The 24,499-nt window shown below is 31.3% G+C and overlaps 1 protein-coding gene across 1 annotated transcript in view; it reads left to right on the top strand.

The window, feature by feature from the left end:
* The window catches only part of LOC127724139 (uncharacterized), a 77,311-nt gene that overhangs the window by 43,103 nt on the left and 9,709 nt on the right, over positions 1–24,499 (top strand). The window lies entirely within an intron of this gene.

Raw genomic sequence — 24,499 nt, 5'->3', positions numbered from 1 at the left:
GACACAAGTAAATCATACTTATGAAGTCTTCTCCATAATACAATATAAATAAATACAATAATAATATAATGAGCATACATTTAAAGCATACAGTTTATAGAATATAATACGAGCTATAGGTAAACAAGAAGAGAGAGAGAGAAAAAACAGAATGAAATATTGAAAAGTCATATAATTCTGTGAGGATGACGTGGGTGTTAATGATGATGTCGATGATGATGATGTTCCGTGTCAGTATCAATAACGCTTTATGAAGGTACAAGAAATCTGTTTGACCTTTTGGTGAAAATTTGAATATGTTTGAAAATTCGGATATTTTGTTCGTTCGAAAGTTTCAAGTTTCCGCAAATTATTAGTTTTGTATCAAAACAAAGTTTTCGGAAAGTCAATTAAGATTATTGAGTAGGGTTTTTCTACATGAAGTGTATTTTGGACAAACGAAGAAGTAATGATGAACATCCTCAATATCTGATACACATTAGCATTTATAATGTTAGCTCGAAAATTGTCATAGTTTAAGAATGAAGTGGAGCATCGCAATTGCATTAAAATAATATTCAATTTCCTCGGGCTGTACAAATAAAACGTTTCAATTTTACTTAGGAGACTATCACATTTCAATTCTTTCTTAAATTAGATATAGAGTCGAAACTGCGAATTTTTGAATCAAGTTTATTCCACTCACGTATTGTGGAGGGAATAAACGATTCAATAGTAAAGGAAAGTCTACAAAATGGAACAATAATATCATGACCATTTCGCAACGGATAATGGACTCTCATCCAAGTATAACTTGGAATATGAAGGATGAGAGTCATTCTAGTAATGGAGCCTGAGGCTCAAGAGGATGTAACTATAGCATTCATTTCCCGATGTACAACGAGGCATCTCATTTAAAAGAGGTCAAAATCCTTGACCTATGGGTATGACGTAGCTATACCTAGCTATAAATACTGCGGCTATTACCTGTGCCAATCATGATTCAAAGTTTGTTTGTGCAACCAAAACAATTGGGATGGGCAAACAGTACCCTCCAAACTGGGTGGGTAAATTGTTACATCCTCTTGAGCCTCAGGCTCCATTACTAGAATGACTCTCATCCTTCATATTCCAAGTTATACTTGGATGAGAGTCCATTCTACTAATTACGCTCCTCGGCTCTTCGAGGATGTAACTATAGCATATTCAAAGTGTTGGCACAAACAAGTAGTTCCCTGAACAACTAACAGAGAGCAAATCAGAATTTGCTGAATCAGTCCAGAATATACTGGAGATAAGATAGTAGTCAATCTAACTAATCTTTCTGACTTAATAATAAATATAATCTAAATATTAAGTTAAAGTACCAATATTGTATACCAATACCAATAGGTATAAAAAATAAATAGTTTCAAAAACATTCAATTTTGAAAATAAATATACAACAAAATATCTATTTCTCTCAATATATTTTGTAGTTAGAATTTCACTATTTTCAAGAATAATAACTTATTCTAGACATTCAAGACAAATTTTCTTAACTATATAAAGAGCATAACACTCATACCACATCTTCCTATATCTATATAACAAGTTTTGAATTTTCAAAAATACATTTGCCTGATACTTGCTTACAACCCATTAATTGTATATCTAAATATCTACTGACATATTATTCGGCAACACTTTTCTTAAATATTTGAAAGGGTTTTAATTCTTTAGCCCTTCTTTTTTGTACACTTCTAACATAACACTCTCTATAGTTCAGATGTGTATGAAAAAACAAGAATTTGAAGACAAATTCAGGAGACAGTAGTTTAAGTAACGATGTAAACACTGCCAGATACAGATTTTCATTAGCCTTCTGAAGTTTTCATTATTATGTATATCTGATTTATCTAATATTAATTCATGGTAAAATATCTAGTATATTTACAAGCTAAAAACTGTCACTGCAAGTTTTACAAGTATTATCTCTTTGCATGACATTTGCAATTCAGTCTGTCTTTAATATTGTAAGAACAGAAAAATTGATTCAAAAGCTCAAGTAAGCAACGAAAGCTTCAAATAGTGTTAATATTCATAACTTTAACATAACTTAGCAATCAAAAACTCCTCTCTGAGTCATATTAAAAAATCATAAATAGGTGATTACTGTCACACTAAGGTCACCTGTTAATTAAAGGTTGACTTGTTTAAAACTACATGTAGATGTCAAAGATGATCAGCCTCTACTGTAGATCTTATTCAGGACACTTAATAAAGTGACTATATTTACAAATTTCTTCTTATTCATTTGTATCTGGAATATACCAACTACAATATAGTATTTGATGTCGGGTTCAGTAAATTTACATTCCATGTTTGTTTATGACAATGAGTATGTAGTATATGAATAGTATATGAATAGTATATATATATCAAACAGTATTGATAATAAATTGAATCTTAAAGTCCAACACTTCATACAGACTAGGTCTAGTAGACATATACATACTGCATCTAATGTAACATTCTGAAGTAAATCATCTCAAAAGTATCATCGTTATGATATTTCATTAAGTATAAACAAATTATACAAAAAACAGTGTAGCTATTTAATATCTTATGTTATAAGAATAAATATAAATCAATATATCCAGAATTAAAACTTGATCCAGCGTGTTTTAAAAATCCTAAGATTTAAGTAATACTGTTCTGTGAACACTCATCTGATAATCTGATAATTTTCTTAAAAAAGAAGTGGAGAAGGGTTACCAAGTTTATACTTCATTGTAAACTGTCACATTTGAAAATGATCTTCACACATCCTGATATCCATACACATGTTGGATATTAAAAAGAAATATAACTATTACTGTATATTAACCTCTATCAGTCAAGACTTGAACTGCTCCTGTACAATATTCTTATGATACATCTACATGTACTATTTTTCTATATATATACATCTAATGTTATATATGGCTATATTATATTTAGAGCAATATAACTACATGTAATTAAGAAGAGTAATTTCTAATTGATCTGAAAAGAAAATCCAGTGTACATGTACAGATTTAGGTGGTAAGCAAAATATAAGTTTGCAATTTGTTTTGCAAATTCTAATGCTTTATAGAATACTTTTTAAAGTTGCATTTCTTGATGGAGCATAAAAATATATATATATATTTCATACTATGAATATGTCAATTCTTATTAACTGATGATACAAAAGCATCAATATAGCAATTCTATTTCAAGTTCATGGAGTCTAGAAAGATCACCATTTTCTATTTTAATTTCCATCATGGATTTCAATAATACAGATGCATAGATGCAATATAATCATCTGATTATCATTATAGAAACTTTATAAATTCTACATAAATTCATGTAATACTACTTTCTTCAGTATTTGCTATCTGACATTAAAAATGTGTAAGGGGTTAGTCCCCTAAACACTTGTATACAATTGTTTACAGAGATATGACTTAGCCTATAACAAGGCAACACTTAGTCACATAAAGATTAGTGATGCACATATCCTATGTACATTATAATATTCCTTTTTTAAAAGGAATACAAGTCAGATATTTCATGTCCAACATCAAAGCAAAATTTGCATGTTGAGAGAAAAATCTTCCTGTTTTCATTTGTATAGTTCAACTTCTTTAACATTCATTGCTGCTACCATTTGCAATCTAATAAATATATTATAGCTTATCATATCTAGTATCATTACTGAGATTGTAAAGCACAATTTGTCTTATCAAAATAAGCACATTTATACAATATTATCTGCAAGTCAAAATATGGACTTTTGAAAAGAATCTTCCTTTCTTGGCAGAATCTAAATAATTTTTATAGCTGTATCTCAAACTATATTTTACAGTAAATAGTTGTTTACTATTACTTATACCTTGTAGACAGCAAGATCAGGATCTACAATTGTGTTCTGATTAATGAGAACAATAACTTTGAACTATTTCTTCAGAAAAGAGTAACTGTTTATCTATTCTACATGTTCTTAGGCTTTGTTTGTTATATTCATAATTAATGTTATAACAATGCCAAGATATAAGACTAAAAACTCTATTGTCTTATTTCAACTATGTGAGGATATCTTTTATACAGACATGGTAATAAATGTACATGAATGTATCATTTTACAAGTGTCAAATAATTTTATTCATAATCTGAAATCTACATTGATGAATTTCAAGGCAAAGATAAAACCATCCAATGGAAATTATTTTTATTTTCTTCCACACTATGCATATATAAGGAAGTTTTAACGTCCTTGACTGACTATACAGCCCTTGCATGGTTGGTAACACTATGCATGTTATGTCAACATCATAAAAAGTATCCATGAAAAAAGGAATCTACATCTGACCAATGCATGTCAGTCATAAATTTTTTTTTTTTTTTTTTTTTTTTTTTTTTTTTTTTTTTTTTTAGAAGATCCTTTGATCTTTCTTTTTTAATATTTGATATCAACTAGTATTTTTTGATATGTTGGCAACATACTTCTCACAATTTACAACACTATTATCATATTGTACTTTTTCTTTTTCAAAAGCAAAGAACTAAAGTTAACAATGAGCAATGCTCCTCTGCTTTATTTTTTGCCAAGATAAATTATAAAATCTTGCAGGATATTGTTTGTTTATCTTCATCATAGTAAAGACATGAGATTAACTTCATGTACGGAATTATGCAACAAAAGTTTGCATTTTAAAACTGCATTGTTGCAGATTTCTTCAAACAATAATAATTGTTTTACTATTACTTTCTACAGTATGTTTCTACTTAACCAATTGTTTGTTAGTGGCATGTTAAATGCTCTACAAGGAACTTGCTAATGTTCCCCCTTCGACCTATTTCTGGTCAAGTTTGCCGTGATATTCCACTGGCCTCTCAATATTCAGATAATCACATAATATTATTTCTGTAAATGTTTCAACTGTAACACAGTTTTATTTCTCACTAAGAGCTTATTTTGAAGCCTTACATGGCTTTGTATATTACAGATACACATATTCTTGATAGTTTCAACAATATTGTAAGTTCATTCGAAACTGTTGTCACATTTATGACACACCAAGGACTTATAAAAGTCTCTAGGCTCATTAATTTCTTTAGACAAATAAGCTTTTAAAAATTAGCTATTTGATCATTATTTGATATAACATATCTTTAGCAAAGGTTTTCAGATACCTTATATTGGAAGTGGCACATAATGCCTTCCGTATTATCACTAACTTTGTCTATTTATAGTAACACACATACAGGTGTATATCGACAAGTAGTCTAGCATATTCCAATGCACTACATTACAGTTTCTTATATTGGAATAAGAAATGTATTTTAATCACAACATTTTGTGATAATAAAATCTCAAATATATTTGCTATATTTTCTATAAATTGTACGTCACTACGTGGGTACATTATAGCAAGAATATACGAGTACACCTTCGTACATTTTACACTTACCTTGAAAATCAAGAAAGATATTCTACTCATATACTTCCGTATAGAGATTCATTCGTGTTAAAATAACTACGATAATGTATCAATTTATTTAGACAAAAAATGTCAAAATTATTAAAAAGAGAACACGTTCGGTCCACCATTGATTACGTGATAAGCACCTGTGTGTTACACACCACAGTACACGTGTATTTTCAGAACAAGGTTTAGAAAATAGAACAACGATAAAATACGTTGTATTTAACGAACTTTGATATAAAGTTCTCAAGATAACTAATGCTTATTTATAAAACATTTTTTACTGGAACAACGTTCTCAGTTTTACAAAATCTTAAAATTCTGGACGTCGTCACAGATTATAACGCGTTAGACACCTCGCTGCTCGAAAAATAATATGATTGGCACAGGTAATAGCCGCAGTATTTATAGCTAGGTATAGCTACGTCATACCCATAGGTCAAGGATTTTGACCTCTTTTAAATGAGATGCCTCGTTGTACATCGGGAAATGAATGCTATAGTTACATCCTCGAAGAGCCGAGGAGCGTAATTAGTAGAATTGGTTGTACTTTGTATACATGGAGGTACAAGCTTACATAGGTACTCTGGTGCATGTTTTTGGTTCATGTTATAAAACATCTGTAATTTTCTTCTTCTTTTTCTTTCAAAAAGAGATTCCCAGCCAACCTCAGAGTATACGGATTCAGTTTTAGTGAAAATTGGTAGACCGGTTACGATTCTTGTGGCCTCTTATTGCAAATTTTATCCAACACTTCCGTGGCATATTCAAAAATGGGTCGAATAAAAACTAGGTACAGCTTATCTAAATTGCTTCGAGATAGTCGGTATTTAAGTTTACGTAAAACATTCAAGTCTTTATGTACACTTGTAATTATATTTTCTATATGATTGTTCCATTTTGCGTCACTACTGAAATTATCTCCCCGGTGCTTATGAGATGTACTTAAAGGGATATTTTTACCATTTAAGAAAGTACATCTCATAAAGGGATATTTTTACCATTTAAGGAACCGACCGTACAAGACCCTCATAGGTAGTCAAGGTCGTTAACACCCCACTGAGAAAATCATAATTTCGGTTTTATCAGGGTTAAATGACATAAGCCATTTAGTAGACCAAACATCCAGTTCTTTCGGGTCGGATCGATAACATATCTAATCTGTTCTCCATCGTTAACAGAATATCTGAATGATGTGTCATCAGCAAATAGCCGATACAGTGATGTAAGCTTATCAGCAATATCATTAATATATATAGCCGACACAGTGATGTAAGCTTATCAGCAATATCATTAATATATATAGCCGATACAGTGATGTAAGCTTATCAGCAATATCATTAATATATAAGACAAAGAGAAGAGGGCCCAGAACTGATCCCGAAGGAACACAAGCTAAAACATTACAGAAGGAAGAAGACGAATTATGCAATACTACTCTCTGTTTTCTATCATGTAGATGATTTTCAACCAAATGTAATAAGCTCCCGTAAATACACATAATCTTTTAGCCTCTGTGCCAAACTTTGTCAAAAGCTTTAGGAAAGTCACAGAAAACAAAACAATTTAATTCTTTTTTATCCATATCTCCTTTCATCTATACCGAGGGGGCGGAGATGGCGGAGTGGTCTAAGTAGTCGAACAACTGTATCACTAGCCTGTCCACACTTAAGTTGTGAGTTCGAATCCCGCACGTGGCAGGTACGCTCGACTCCAACCTTAAATTGACTAGAATTGTCAGTTTTCCTACCAAAGGTCGGTGGTTCTCTCCGGGCACTCCGGCTTCCTCCACCAATAAAAACTGACCGCCACGAAATAGCACGATAGTGCTTAAAGTGGCGTTAAACACAAATCAATCATTCAATCAACCATCCATTCCAGTATAAGTATGCATGGGTACAAAATTTTATAACTATTTTTTTTGAAATACTTTTAAAAATGACTGTGATTTAATTGGTATAGGAAATGAATTAAAATAAAGCGGCAATTCAAAAAGAGGGAACAATCGTATCGGTATAGCTGTCGTTTGCAAAATTGTTTTATTATATTTTCGCCATAGCAGGGAAATTCTTCAACTAGCTCCTGTATTAATGGATCTAAAATCTTCCAAGGAAATGTTTGAAACGTTGACTTTTATTAAATTGCACTGTCTCATTTTTTCTATAAATTGCACCTTCGGAAGCTGATACCAGGATGGAGTTGCTAGATCAGAAACAACAGACTGGCTTTCAAAAAAAAAAGCAGAATATCCTCTGGTAGATCAATTATTTGAAATCAAGGTGCTCAGTACATAGTCGAGGACCCATAATTTAATAACTTTAACCGTATGTTCATTATTGTAGACTCATCCATTAAATTTAAACTTTGAAATTCATAATTTGACAACTTTGCAACAATATCAGATGTGATTTTTTCATTTTTAAAACGAGGTACCAATGTGACAAGGTTTATCTCTTTTAAAATCTCACCCATTTTACAAACAATAGTTACAGATTTGAGCCGTAATTCTGGAGAAGCAGATCGGAACCAGTTATGACGAAGACAGTAATCGTTCTAATCGTGATCATGTTTATTGACCATGACAACGATGAAAGCACATCAAGTACGTTTTGACATCATATAATGAAGTAATCCGAACCACATTATATAATGTTATATGCACATAATATAATGACACAAGCACATCATATAACTTTAAAAGATGTTTGCACATAATATAAGGAAAAATGCAAATCATATAAGGATATACTGATAACAAATGATTGTCCCATGATTATATAATTACAATATAATAATTGTTACAGTGAAGTTGAATTCCCTGTCATTTATTCATCATCCACACAGAAAATTAATTCAGAAAAAAAATTATCTATGTAACTTAACCTAACTTTCAGGTAAAGAGATATGATTTTTTCCCTGAGACAAGTGCCTGTGATTATCCACCAGAACTTGCGGTCATCCGATGTTCAGTACTTCAGTACTTTGATTTATACTGTTCGATTCGTTGCGAAAACATTGTATTTGTCATATGAATGTTGCATGTATTAAAACATGTTGTCAAATGTGGATAACAATATACATGTTAAAAAAATGATTTACCACCATAAGCCAATATATCCGTTGCATGTAGTTGAAATACACTTGGAAGTATTTGAGTTCTTTTGTACATGTAGGAAGTGTCATAATGATTTCAATATGAAAGTGTAAATTGGTTAGAAAATACAATCGCTCGACAAATTACAGATATCAGTGGCTGAGCGAACGGATAGACGCGTGCGACTTCCCATTTGATAACATATGTTTAAACATTTACCGTACGACATTCAACCATAATCAAATCCCCTACCGTATAGGATGAATAAACGGGAGCTATCTATAAAAAACAAGATGCCAAATTTATACTACAAAAAGAAATGAAAACAATCAAAACATGTCAGACAGCAATTAAAAAAACAATGGATTATAGGTTATTGACTTGGATCAGATTTTCTTTAACTTTTGCGCAATTTCCTTAATAGGTAACGCAGGTAAATATAATAGATAATTCATGATATATTTGTCTAATGTTATTAATTTCAAAATTATTTATCATTTTCAGTTTTAGTTTTCCGTATTGAATTCTCATAAATTATATTAAGTGACCAAGAGAAATCTCATAAACTTTTAAGACATACATGAAACTGTATTGCGACGTACTGTGGCCTATAAAAATCTAACTCAACTGTGTGTTTGTTTATTCCACATTGGCTAGAGTGTTAGGGGGAGGTTGAGATCCAACAAAACATGTTTAAACCCGTCCTAAATTTGCGCCTGTCCCAAGTCAGGAACCTCAGTCTAGCCTTTGTTAGTCTTGCGTGTTTTTTTTTTTTAGTTTTGGTTCATTTGTATGTTTTGGACTTTAGTGTGGCGTTCATTTCGCTGAACTAGAATACATTATTGTTAAGGAGCCAGCTGAAGCCCGCCTCAAGGTGCGAGATTTTCTCACTGCATTGAAGAACCAATGGTGGCACTCTATAATCGGTTAGTAGTGTTATAATAATGATAAGAAAACAGTAGAGCCGTAGAGCAGGGTAGTGCACTAGGTCTTTGGTATTTGGCCAAGATCAGTTAGTAAGAGAGAGAGAGAGTTGGTTGGTGATAAGGGTATGTTTTAGGGTGGTGCCCATGAAGTCTCCAGTCTCCACGTCACAAACTACAGAAACTATTTAATTATACAATGTAAACAAAACGCCACATCATCATGTTTCCACTGTGAAGCAAGTATGTTTCATCAAATCCATAAAGCAGTTTAAAAGAGATATGCATACAAGGACTTAGGTAAATGAAAAAAAAATGCACATTTATTCCACATCTCAGTATCTTCAATAAAAAAAAAACAGAAAAAAACATTTATGTAAAATTTAAGTTTTTCATTTTCATCACTACCTGGTTGCTGACAAGGATATGCAGATTGCAATTAAATAGTATTTAAGTGTTGAAATTCACCGAGTTCTTGTAGAGATGAAAAATAGCTGGTGTCTTGACTATCATAGGTATTTGACTGAAGTCAGTTAGTACGAGATATGGTTGGTTGGTGACAAGGGTATGCATGAAAGTCATCAGTAGATAGAGCAGTCATTTTATTTGTTAATACGTTGTCTCATTCAGATTTATTCCACATCCCAGTATTTTCCATTAATACACTCCACATAACTTCTCTTTATCTTTAAAGGATGACTATATTCCTACCTTCTAGTCATCCTCATTATGAGATTTTGTATTTTCTTGTTTCGTTGAAAATCGTTGTCTCATTGACAATTATTCCACCTCTCAGTAATTTCCATAATCATAATAAAAACTAGAAATAACATATATAAACAATATCATGCATTTTCAGCACCACATGTCAGTAAAATTACAGAGTATCAACCAGTAATGTAGTATATATAAAACTGATATCAGAATATACTACAAAAAATCAACCTTAACATGAATCACTAAATATTTTTGAAATCTTATATCTTGAGTTTAACACAGTATTGCATTTTTGAGCACAAACAAAGCACCAAATATTACAAAATTAAGTTTAGTAGTAATAAAATATGTCACTTTGTTCCAAAACACAATAAAAAGTAAAACAATAAAAGATACCGAATTCCAAGGAAAATTTAAACGGAAAGTTCCTTAACAATTGGCAAAATGAAAAGCTCAAACACATCAAACGAATGGAAAAACACTGTCAAATTCCTGACTTGGTACAGGCATTTTCTTATGTAGAAAAGGGTGGATTAAAATATGTCACTAAACTTTTACAACCAATATCAATACATATATAGTTCTCCTGGGTACCATAACAGTATAATAGTTGGCAAATGTGAATGGATTTCCTTAGATATTGGAATGGTAAAGAAAGATTTGATTGAGTTAATGAATAGACAAAAAGAATCACATCCATACATTTACCTTTGAGAATCACGCCCAATAATTGAAAAAAAAATAAAAATTTAAAAACATCTATCAACTGCTATACATAAAAGTGCACTGCAATAAAAGACATTTCTTCTGTATAAAGTATAAAAATACTGATACAGTAAAAAAGCACCCGAGTATTAAGATAATTTCTCAAAAAGTATCACGGCCTAGTAAACCTAGGTTTATGGCACCATTGAAATGATAAGATGATGTGAACTTCTCAACATGAAAGCAGATGTACTGTACAAATCATATAATGGATTTAAAATGGATGTTATTAAAAGTTCAAATTCTAGAGCACATGAGATGGAATATTGTTAATACAAGCAAATAAAACAAGAAGAATAAGTTCTTAATATTAACAGTTACAACACAAAATATTTTCGAAAATAAAAGTGATTTTAACAACCATTAAAATATTTTACCAGTAAATCTCTAAAGAGCGTGAATATAAAGGTTTGTTATAATCTCAATTGATAGCAAGAGAGAAATCCTCTAGAAGAGTTATTTTAAACATATAAAAGCACTACATTTCCGTCTATTAATCTTTAGAAAAACAACTACCTATACATGTATAAACTACAAACATTATGAATATTTCATGATACTTAAAACTTCATTCAATTATTTCTCACTGTAAAAACCAATTAAATAAGTAAACTGAACACTAGCATCCAACATATGGTCAAGTCCACAAGACTAATGTTTGTATTCATAAATAAACCAAATCTGAGTCATTTGAATTGCAATTAAGGTTCTTAACTTAATCACAATTTGATGTAAAATCAGTATGATAGTAAAACGAAAGAGACAAATACAAACTATATGCATAATCTACACAAGTTTTATAATTTGATGTCCTCATTGAATGCCTAAGTATCTAAGATACGTTTTACATTATTTCTAACTGGAAAATGTAATTCCTTACAACTGTTATATCTTAACCAAGTTTCAATACAAGTTAAACAAACTTTAAAACCACAGAGTAATGCTTTCATGCAATTCAAATAATTTCAGCTTTATTTTTTTTACCACCAATAAGATTTAGCTTACGATTTATACTTGTGCTAATTAATCTCATTTCGACATGCAAATGATATATTCCAATCATTACTTTCATCAAGTCTCATATCATACCTCGCAAGACGTTAAATACCATTTCTTATACTTAGTATATGTCATACACATCACTGTATAGTAATGTAATATCATATTAATCAAAACTAATAAATCTCATCAAACTCCCATTATTTCACAAGGTTTCGAATTATAATTTCCTCAACGTTAACCATTGATCTATATTTCTTTAGGTAATGAGTACAAGTTAGTGATATTCACTGAGGTCAACGGCCGAGGTGAAGATCAGTTTTTCAAAAGTCAATTAAATCTCATATTTCCCGAAACAAAAGACACTGTTATTGTTTTATTCCATATAAACATCTGGGTTGTTAATCTTACAAAGTCTATCCAAATTATTTTTGCAAAGAATTCCACTCAATCCGGTGCTAGGAGCCGTCTTAAAATTGCAGTGAGGTGAGAGTTTTTTTGCTCCGTGTTGAGGGCCTCACTGTGATTTTGAGATGAAGAATAGCAATAAAAGCGCTGTTCCTTTTCCTTTTGTGTGTTTTTTTTGCTGCGCATGTAATGATTTTGTGTCATGGATGGATACCCAATGTCCTTTGTTTTTTCTATAGTTATACATTTTTTATTATAAATATACCAGCACGCCACGCCCTTCATAGACTTATAAAGTCTTATTGAACGAGGAGCGCGAGGTAATATGTGAGGAAATAGTGTATATGCTGACATAATGTATGTAATAATATACTAGGACTGAGGAGTAAAACAAGGTACAGGAAGAAAACCGAATTGCTACGGAAATCAAGGGACAGCATTAGTAAATCGCACATTTCAAATTGGTAATAGTGTTCGGTGTTGATTTGTCAGTTTATTGTCATTGTGTGTTTTTCTTGATCACAGCCGTGTCTTTGTGTCCCTTAATTTTTTTATGACTTCATTTTTCCATTTTGTCCCTATACTTCTTCCTTATTATCATATATTTCACTCTTCCTTCCAAAGCAAGGGACCTATTTTTCATCTTCTCACTTCTCATCCCAAACTAAAGCACTTACTTCTCATAAACCTCATCACACGCTTCGTTGAAAAGGGATTATTGAATCCTTCTCAGACACAGAATCACATTCCTCTTTCAATAATTAACAATTTCAACGAGTAACGAGATTTAAAAGTACGAGTATAACATAAATGAAGAGACAAGAGGACAAAATTGAAAAGAAAAACAAAACTGTATTTGTATAGTGCATGTTTATATTATTACATCATAGTTATAAAAAAAATCATATCAAACATTAGGACACACAGAATATTTTTGTATACGTTTGTAGTGAATATTTTAGTTGCCCTTCTGTATTACAACAGTACCAGTATTCCCACAGGTAACAAGACTTAGTACAATTGTCAAAATGAATAAAAAATCGTTGAGCTATTCGCCAACAACTGCTCGCCAAGTTATCAGTTATGATATATCTTATATCCTGATTAATTTTTTTCTGACGTCTGTGTCGATACGCAGTACCCTTTTCAAGCATCTAATAAGTTGAAAATGCCGCACCTGTTATGTTGTAGACTACCATTTTTCCAGTTTCTCGTAATTGATGTAAAACTGTTATTAAGTGCAATCATTTTTGTTGATGTGTTACTTAATTGTTTAGTCTATATCACTCAATATAGTATGGAACCATTCATTTGAAATACTGCAAAAAAATATCGCTGCATTAATTCACTTTAGCTAGATATTTCGTTTTTATATTTTCATAGGCTGGCTTAATTCCAACTTAACAATCACAATATTTATATTAAACCAAAATTGAAGTTGAATTATATTACAAAAATCACTCTTCATTGAAATGTTACATCATGGTTCATTCATTCATTTGCATCAATCACTTCAGGCGGTTCATACGATTCTACCAATTTGTCAAAAAGGTACCTCCTCTTTTTAACAGCATACTTCCAAGCTTCATCTTCCCCGTATTCATCGTTCTCTATTAAACGTTTTGCTGTATTTTTCATTTTTCTGTGAATCGAATCGTTCCTCATGTTATCATACCATAATATCAGATCCAGGTATCTCGATATAATTTCTTTTCGAAAAGTTAGAATCATGCTTTTAAATATTATATGACGCGCAACGGCTTCATCGTCACCATCGTTTGTAAGAATATGTACTTTCTTACTATACATTGATTCAAAATTTCTAATAGATTCTGAAATGATATTATTCCATGGGTTACTTGATTCATCTTCTGATGCTTTTTCATCGTCAGTTTCACCGGAATAGCAACTAGAAGCATCGGAATAAACGCTATCGGTTTCCGAAGTCTCAGTATCTTCAACTTCGCTATTTGTTTCAACGGAGTCATTTGAGTCTTCCTCGTTGGTTACTGGTATTGTATGTGACATTTTGTGCATGGAACGTATATGACGATTCAAATTATCACTTCTTGAGAATTTCTTCTTGTAAACTTCACAACTGATCATTAGTCAGAGAATGGAAATGAAAAAAAAAATGTTACATTGCCTATATATGACAGTGATTTGACTGGTTTAATGAGGAGGAGTGGAACACTTCATCACATGTATATGTATCATATGTCTTATAATATTATTATGTATGTCTCTGTGTTTCTGTATAAAATGAGTTTAAATGAATGTATATATATATCTGTTATGATTCATTTACTTATTTAATTGGTTTTTACAGTGAGAAATAATTGAATGAAGTTTTAAGTATCATGAAATATTCATAATGTTTGTAGTTTATACATGTATAGGTAGTTGTTTTTCTAAAGATTAATAGACGGAAATGTAGTGCTTTTATATGTTTAAAATAACTCTTCTAGAGGATTTCTCTCTTGCTATCAATTGAGATTATAACAAACCTTTATATTCACGCTCTTTAGAGATTTACTGGTAAAATATTTTAATGGTTGTTAAAATCGTTTTTATTTTGAAAATACTTTTTGTTGTAACTGTTAATATTAAGAACTTATTCTTCTTGTTTTCTTTGCTTGTATTAACAATATTCCATCTCATGTGCTCTAGAATTTGAACTTTTAATAACATCCATTTTAAATCCATTATATGATTTGTACAGTACACCTGCTTTCATGTTGAGAAATTCACATCATCTTATCATTTCAATGGTGCCATAAACCTAGGTTTACTAGGCTGTGATACTTTTTGAGAAATTATCTTAATACTCGGGTGCTTTTTTACTGTATCAGTATTTTTATACTTTATACAGAAGACATGTCTTTTATTGCAGTGTACGTTTATGTATAGAAATTGATAGATGTTTTTAAATTTTTATTTTTTTTTTAATTATTGGGCGTGATTCTCAAAGGTAAATTTATGGATGTGATTGCTTTTGTCTATTCAATAATTCAATGAAATCTTTCTTTAACATCCAATATTTAAGGAAATCCATTCACATTTGCCAATTGTTATACTGTTATGGTACTCAGGAGAACTATATATGTATTGATATTGGTTGTAAAAGTTTAGTGGCATAATTTAATCCACCCTTTTCTACATAAGAAAATGCCTGTACCAAGTCAGGAATTTGACAGTGTTTTTCCATTCGTTTGATGTGTTTGAGCTTTTGATTTTGCCAATTGTTAAGGGACTTTCCGTTTTGAATTTTCTTTGGAGTTCGGTATCTTTTATTGTTTTACTTTTTATTGTGTTTTGGAATAAAGTGACATATTTAATTACTACTAAACTTAATTTGTAAAAATTTGGTGCTTTGTTTGTGCTAAAAATGCAATACTGTGTTAAACTCAAGATATAAGATTTCAAAAATATATGGTGTTTCATGTTTAGGTGGACTTTTTGTAGTATATTCTGATATCAGTTTTATATATACTATATTACTGGTTGATACTCTGTAACTTTACTGACATGGTGGTGCTGAAAATGTTTAATATAGTTTATATATGTTATTTCTAGTTTTTATTATGATTATGGAAACTACTGAGAGGTGGAATAATTGTCAATGAGACAACGATTTTCAACAAAACAAGAAAATACAAAATCTCATTATGAGAACGACTTAGAATATAGTCATCCTTTAAAGATAAAGAGAAGTTATGTGGAGTGTATTAATGGAAAATACTGGGATGTGGAATAAATCTGAATGAGACAACGTATTAACAAATAAAATGACTGCTCTATCTACTGATGACTTTCATGCATACCCTTGTCACCAATCAACCCTATCTCGTACTAACTGACTTCAGTCAAATACCTATATAGTCAAGACACCATCCATTTTTCATCTCTACAAAAACTCGGCGAATTTCAACACTTAAATACTATTTAATTGCAATCTGCATATCCTTGTCAGCAACCAGGTAGTGATGAAAATGAAAAACATTAATTTTACAGAACTGTTTTTCTGTTTTGTTTTGTTTTTTTATTGAAGATACTGAGATGTGGAATAAATGTGCATTTTTTTTTCATTTATCTAAGTCATTGTATGCATATCTCTTTTAAACTGCTTTATGGGTTTGATGAAACATACTTGCTTCACAGTGGAAACATGATGATGTGGCGTTTTGTTTACATTGTATAACTAAATAGTTTCTGTAGTTTGTGACGTGGAGACTACATGGGCACCACCCTCAAACATACCCTTATTACCAACCAACTCTCTCTCGTACTAACTGATCATGACCTTGACCAAATACCAAAGACCTAGTGCTCTTCCCTGCTCTACGGATCTACTGTTTTCTTATCATCATTATAACACTACTTCGGTTTGTTTTCTTTTTGACACATTCCCTGTTTCCATTCTCTATTCTAATTGCGAATAGTGTATTCTGTTTCCTAATTTTACTGAATATAAATTAAGTCATTGTGTGAAGTTGCGTCAACGCACATATATTTAAAAATATCAATATATATGAACGATGGATTTCCTTTCCATATCGATAGAACACGTTTGTCAAGCCTTTGAAATTCTTTGTGTGCCTGTCCAAAGCCAGGAGCCTGTAGTACAGTGGTTGTCGTTGTCATATATGTTTTTTTCGTAAATTAGTTTGTTTTAAACATGGACGTTTCTCGTTTGAATTGTTTCATATTTTTCATGTCGGAGCCTTTTACAGCCGACTATACGAAATGTTTTTCCCCTCATTGTTGAAGGCCGTACAGTGGCCTATAATTGCTTTCTACCACTTCATTACAACTCTGGAGCATAGTTGCAATCACCACATTTCCTCATTTTTGTATATATTTATATAAAAAGTAAAATTACAAAAATACTGAACTCCGAGGACAATTCAAAAAGGAACGTCCCTAATCAAATGGCAAAATCAAAAGCTCAAACACATCAAACGAATGGATAACAACTGTATTATTCCTGACTTGGTACAGGCATTTTTTATGTAGAAAATGGTGGATTGAACCTGGTTTTATAGCTAGCTAAAACTCTCACTTGTATGACGGTCGCATCAAATTCCTTTACATTGACAACGATGCGTGAACAAAACAAACAGACACAATAGGTACAAATGTCAAAATTAGGGTTACAGCAGTCAACATTGTGTTATCATCTTAATCACTATAAAAACAAACAAATGTAACAAAGAAGCACAAAAAGGGCATACATCAAATTTAACATATCATTTTGCTTTTTTATTATACGATTTATTTTATCTAAGTAAAAATTCCATAAAGGATGGAAGGTTTTAAGTACTGGCGTAGAATCGTGGATTTGACGTCACACAGGTAGATATAAAATAATTTTGTCGTTCAAAGTATGACGGGATACATAAGTACAGAGTCACGTCATATGGATATCCAAAAAAACAGACTTAACAGTAAATGCATCAAAATTCAATATGCGCAAGTAAATACGAACTGAGGAAGTACTAGTAGTATAAATGAAGGTTATTTTTGGTTTGATGGGATGGGAATAGCATAAAAATCTAACTTTTATGTCCTAATTTTCTAATCTGAAGAACCAGCTACTCTTGATGGACACTTGTTGTTGCTCTTGTTTTCTCGGATTAATATCAAGAACACAGACGCATGCGTTAGACTAGTAATCGAAAACCAAAGTTTTTCATTGATTAGCCCGAGTGATTTATCATTCGAAGTAAAAGTGTGGTTTTATTTCTGGCCAAATATAAAACCAACATTAGCAAAGTCAGAAGCTGAAAGCATTTAGAAACACAACAAGTTTGACTTTCCAAACATCTGCCATATTCAAAATAGTCAGCAAGATAAATGTAACCATTCAGTTGACAATTTTAGCGTTTAAATAGGAAGCTCAGGTTCCAGAGCTTTTTTTTAATTTAAAAATAGGACAGAAATGACTTTATGGATTAGCACTGATGCAAGTGCATTATGATTGATTGGTTTTTGTTTTCTTAGTGTCCAATGGCAAACATATCATGCATGTTCAGGACGCGAACAAATTAACAATAAATACAATATGTAGGTCCTATAATAAGGGTTGATCGGGATGAATTTTGGGGGTTGGGGGAGTTGGACCGCCACCGGAAAATGAACTTTAGCCTCGCAAAATGCCACCTATTGACCCCTCAAAGAGTTGCTGCAAGGGTTCTTACCGTTCAGAGGGCGTGGAACTCTCTAATCAACGAATTGTACAGTGATTATTTGTAAGAGAGCAACGAACTTGACATATTTGGTGAAACAAACGATACATTATAAGATGAACTTGTTTAGAACGATATCGTGTTTATTTGGACTTCTACGGAATATTTGAAGGCACGTGGTAGTGTTACGTGTAGTTATTTATTATTGCCTAAAGTATTGCTACACAAAAGTTCATGTAAGAAAAGATATTGAACAATGTTTACCTCATAAAATGTAGATAATTGCACCATGCCTGTGCGTTTTGCATCTAGTATTTTTATCTAACGTTTTTTTACAAAATCTGAAACTTGCAACAACTTTATATACACAATGATATATATACTCACATAAGTTCTAGAAAGGCATTCGAAATTGTTGTCATCCCAAATGTTGTCCTGATTATCGCTCCAAACACGTCAACGTCCGGATTCATTTGTATCGGGGCTATACGGGGTGTTTAGGGCTATGTATTTTTTAATGTACGTAAATTTAAACACGATTCATGTAAACTCAATGATCTTTTGAATGTCATTTTAACATCGTGAAAATATTTGAATAAAGTTTTATCGGTTATATTTTTTTTTGATAAATTAAACACATCTAAATATAAATTGCTTTATTTTGTTTGAATCGTTTCACTTTTTGTCATGTCAGTTCCTTTCATGGCTGAATGTATACGGTATGAAGTTTGCTCGTTGCTGACTGCCGTTCGTTAACCTATTATTCCGGAATCTGTTGGATAGTTGTTTCATTGGCAATCATACCCAATCTCTTCATTTTATATATTCATGTACAAAATTTCAGTGTCAGCGATCATTATTATTTGCCTATTCCATCAAACCTGTCATGAAAAATACCGATGTTTCTTGTTTATTTGAAATGCATATTGCCATGTTGTAGTAATCTATATCTCCCTATGAAAAAAATATAGCAGTTCTACGAGAAAAGTATAGCAGTAATAAGTTTTTCATAATAAAAACATATCGCTTATATATATTAGAAAATATCGCAAATATATAATAAAATATAGCATTATGTCAATCTATTACCATGATTACACGTGATAAAGGGTTAAAATGTAATCGGCCACATTCAAAGTGAACTCTACTATTCCTGACATTTACAGATATTCATACATCCTTAGCTTTCAAATATTTGGAGTAGGGCGTTACTGTGAAAGTAAATCCTTAAAACGCTTCGGACGCAGGAAACTCATAACGTACTATTTTCATGTTCTCTCTCTATGATCTATAAGAGGCTTTTTTAAGAATACTAGCAAAAATTGTAAACAAATCTTCTTTTATGGGTAACAACTCAGATAAAATGTTCATGTGAAATATGTCTTTTCTATTACGGTTTTAAAATTAAAGATGCTAATTGTTTTTCACACCTCTGTTTTATTTCACATGTTTAAGCCGTGTGGTCATTCTTTCATAGATACAAAGATTTGATTAGTAAATTTGGCTGTACCTGTAGAAAACTTATTAAAAACGGTATTTCATATCCTAAATTTTACGGTAATATTGAACTAAAAGCGCGGAAATCACTATGTGATCCGTGTAAACTCATCGAACCTTTAAACAAACTTATTAGTAAAGGTTATCTTACAAATGTTGTAATTAGATCTTTGAATATTTATAGTTTACATTGGCACAAATATCGATTTTGTCATCCGCAAAATAAAACATAAATATAAATCAATTGTTTTAAAAACAATTGTTAAACGGTCTTTCCCCTCCGAAACATGATTAATTGTTTTTTTGGTTGGTTGGTTGGTTGGTTGATTGGTCGATTGATTGATTGATTGATTTGATTTGATTTGATTGATTGATTGATTGATTGATTAATTGATTAATTGATTGATTGATTGATTGATTGATTGAATGATTGATTGATTGATTGATTGATTGCATGGCACTTTCTCGGTGCGACGCAGCTAACTTAAATAACGCCTATATTCTGACCGAACGTGACTGCGTTCTTATACATCCCGCACAGCCAAACGGACGCCTGAGATGTCCTCATAAAAGTTGATCCTAGCATCATTCGTTTATAAATTTTCTCTTGTTTCTATGTTACCTCGGACTTCCATTTTTCATCTATTTGTTGTGTATGCATTTTGATTGAATTTGTAGGAAAATGGAGTAAATTTTATCTTGGAAGTTTTATTTTCCTTTTTTGGATATGGAATGTTTTATTCTAAATTTAGGTCCGCGCGCGAGATGGTGTTGTGAAGTCACGTGACCCTCGAATATATATGTCTGGAGTTCTTTTCAGGGGAGACCGTTGAAGTTGAAGTTGAACAGAGCACATGTGTATTGATCAGAGAAACACGATAACTATTGTTTTTATTTTGTACAGGTCATTGATGTCGGATCACGCATACATATAACGGGAGCACAGATTTGTATTTTAATGCATGTTTAGAAATTTGATTGTAGGACTTCAGTAATATTTACGAATTTAAAGGAGCGATTTCTACGACATTGATTTTAATTTCGCAGTCAATCGGACCGCACGTGTCTCATCGATTAATTTCAGAAAATACATGAATTGGAGCAGATTTTTGCAGGGATGGATTTCTATTTCAGAAAGAAATTTGTACATAAGAAGGATTGGCATTTTTCAGTATAATGTACGGGACTAAAAGCGATTTTCTTTTAATAGAAATGGGATAACTTAAAAAAAAAATCAGTTGAAAAAAAGGGGGGGATTGTAGTGGTAGACTGTGGTTGATAATTGAGATAAGAAACATTTAAAACATGATAGCTGCAAAGTTTGAAGTTTTGATAAGTAATTTGTAGATTCGACCTTAACAGGGACATTGACCCTGCAATAAAATGACGCGTACCATTTCGACAAATATTTTCTAGTAAACACGTGTCGCGACAAACTTTTTGGTTTAATTGTTTTTTCGATATCTATAACTCTTTCTAGGAAGAAGCGATATGAACTTAATGTAAAAAATCACAACATGATCTTGACCTAGTTTTCTATTCTTTAGGACCAAGGACCTCAAATCAACAGACTCTATGTCTCTATCACTTATGGTTTACCAGTTACAAATGCATATCACTTATTTCAAATGCATTAGGGGAAATAACTCTCATATGGAGTGTTCGTATGGCTTCGGTCAAAATTGAACAAATCATGCGAAGGATATAACGAGCAATTTTATAAAATAAATTTGTCGCTTTCTTATACGGTTACGGAGGAGATGCAGTCACAAGGAAAACAGTGTTCGGGGAGATAACTCCTACAAAGAAAAGTATTCAGTTACGCAGGGTGAATTTCAAAGGCACATAAACTGTTCGATATCATATACCAAACATCTAAGCGACATCTTGCGAAACAAAATTTATACGCAAGAAATAAAAGTGGTGGAGGAAGAAAAAAAAAAATAATCAGAACAAAACCAATATTAGGTCTTTTCACGGAAAAGTGGAAAGACCTAACTAAATTTGTATTCTATTCAAACGGTTTTTTTTATGTATAAATACACATCCACGTTCATTTTCTATATAGAGATTACTCTATTTATATATTACATTATACATATTTATTAACAGGTTAACTCCTAACTATCCTACTGCCTGTCGATACTTTTATTTTGGCATTGCACAAGTCATGTCTTCTTTGACTGTCCATGACATTAAAACACTAAATCCCAGGGAAGTATTTTAGTTGATTTTAGTCTCTGATGCATGATTGTTTTATTATTAATTGTTTTTGGCTTTTAACTAGCTTTCTGTAAATGCGAGTACTTTCAACTCGTACTTTCGTGTTATAATTTGACCTGTTGATACAATTTGTAATGTGTTTTTGTTATTTAATGTTTACTTATTCAGTGTTATATCTAGTCTCATTTTTTTTAATATACACCACCTTTGATAAGTGTTTAGTATGACGATAAATTTTCACTTTTGTTCTCGTACTAGGAACAACAAAACTATTTATTTTGTAAAAATTATTTCCGTACTTCATGTATACCTTACAACAAAATTATTTTTATTTACCTGTGTACGTTATTTTATTTGGCGGCATTTTGTCCAAGGTTATGGTTGTCTTTCTGGTATTGTTTTACATCTAACCCCCTTGTTTTATTAATTTTGTATTTACATTGTGTCATAGATCAAATTTGGTGTCATCCTGGTTTGCCCACATTTAATTGCAGGTTTATAAAAACATAGGTTGTTTTGTTGTTTTAACAATTATAGTTTATTTCTGAAATATAGTCATATTTCCTACCTTTATTTTACCTGTAAATATTATAAAAGATACTTATTTCTACTATTAAATCAAAGAAAATGTGCAAAAATATTTTATAAATTTAACTGAAAAATGTATTGAATTTGACAAATATTTAAAAAAAAATATTCAAAAATGTTTATTATTTTGACAAATTATCGACAAAATTTTTAAATTGTTGGTACATACTGGGGAAAACAATGTAAAAAGTAAAAAGATGAAACATTTTTTTTTTTAATTTTTTCACCTTATTTATCTTTTTTCTAATTTTCATAAATACTTTGTTCTGAAATTTAATATATAAAAACCAATTAATTCTAAAAAAATGAAATATTATAAATGCAGCTTTACAAATGACATAATTTGAACAGTAATCTGCATCCAGCTATAGCACTTTCAATTTATAGTAAGTTTTATGTTCCCACTAGTGTATGTTCTACTGTCAGGAAAAGACGAGAGCATCTACTCACGCTTCTTCAGACACATACGTTACATTGCTGAACTTCATCAGTTACAACTTCAACCATAAACAGTATTTATCGATTACGAGACAGAAACCAACAACGCAACAGGGACAGTGTTACCAGGGGTAACCGTGAATGGCTGCTTCTTCCACTTTATCCTGTGTATTTGGCGACTGGCACAGAAATGTGGACTAAAGTCATACTATAAGGAAAATGAAGACACCACTCGACTTATACGACAAGCCGCAGTACTATCTCTCAATACACACTACCTTGTTGACGATGTTTGGCTTACAACTTTAGAAGACATTGGAGAAGCTGACACCATACCTGCTACAACATCATTTACTGATTATATGACAGAGTCTTGGGTTGAAGGAAATCGCTTTTTGTGGAACCATTGCTTTACCGAAGGACCAACATCACCAACCCTTTGGAATTTTGGAACAATAAAATTAAGAAGAGACTCTACCATGCCTACCCCCAACATCTAGAAGATTATCGAGTTACAGCATCCCATCTTCTTCAATTGAACTGAATGACTTTTTGAAATATTGTAATTTGTGACTTACATGTAGTGACTTTGTAAATAAAATGTTTGTGACTTTGTTAATATATAAATGTTTTGTTACTTTTGAAATATATATACAATTTTGTACTTTTCATCATTATACAGATAGTGACCAATATTACTTATTTTAACCATAAGTGCTTTTTATTTTCTTATGCAATGCATGTATAAATTTGATTCATAAGTTACAAAAATTATGTTTGCAAGTAAAGAAAACTTTACCATATATTGATGTATTTATACCATAATCACTAAATTATTATGAAAAAAATATTTGATTTATATATTTTTTATCTATACAAATAAAAGTGGAACTACAAAATGAAAAATACCTGAATATATAGAAAACACAGATAAACTATAAACTTATTAAGTTGGAACAGACTATACAATTGTATGCTCATTAACCCTTTTGTCTTTTTTGTTTTCTTTACTAATAGATAATTGGTATAATTAAATGTGGGCAAACCAGGAGTAAACCATCAAATTTATTCGTTCAGTGTATGTTCACTTGTTTTTGTTAATATGTCTTTTGATTGAGTTAAGCCATTTCAATTGATATTTTATAGTTTGTCTTTCTATGTTGTGATGTTACACTATTGTTTCAG

The sequence above is a fragment of the Mytilus californianus genome, unplaced genomic scaffold (assembly GCF_021869535.1).
Source record: "Mytilus californianus isolate M0D057914Y unplaced genomic scaffold, xbMytCali1.0.p SCAF_14, whole genome shotgun sequence".
NCBI classification, from domain to species: Eukaryota; Metazoa; Mollusca; class Bivalvia; order Mytilida; family Mytilidae; genus Mytilus; species Mytilus californianus.
This window is presented reverse-complemented; position numbering and strand designations above follow the sequence as displayed.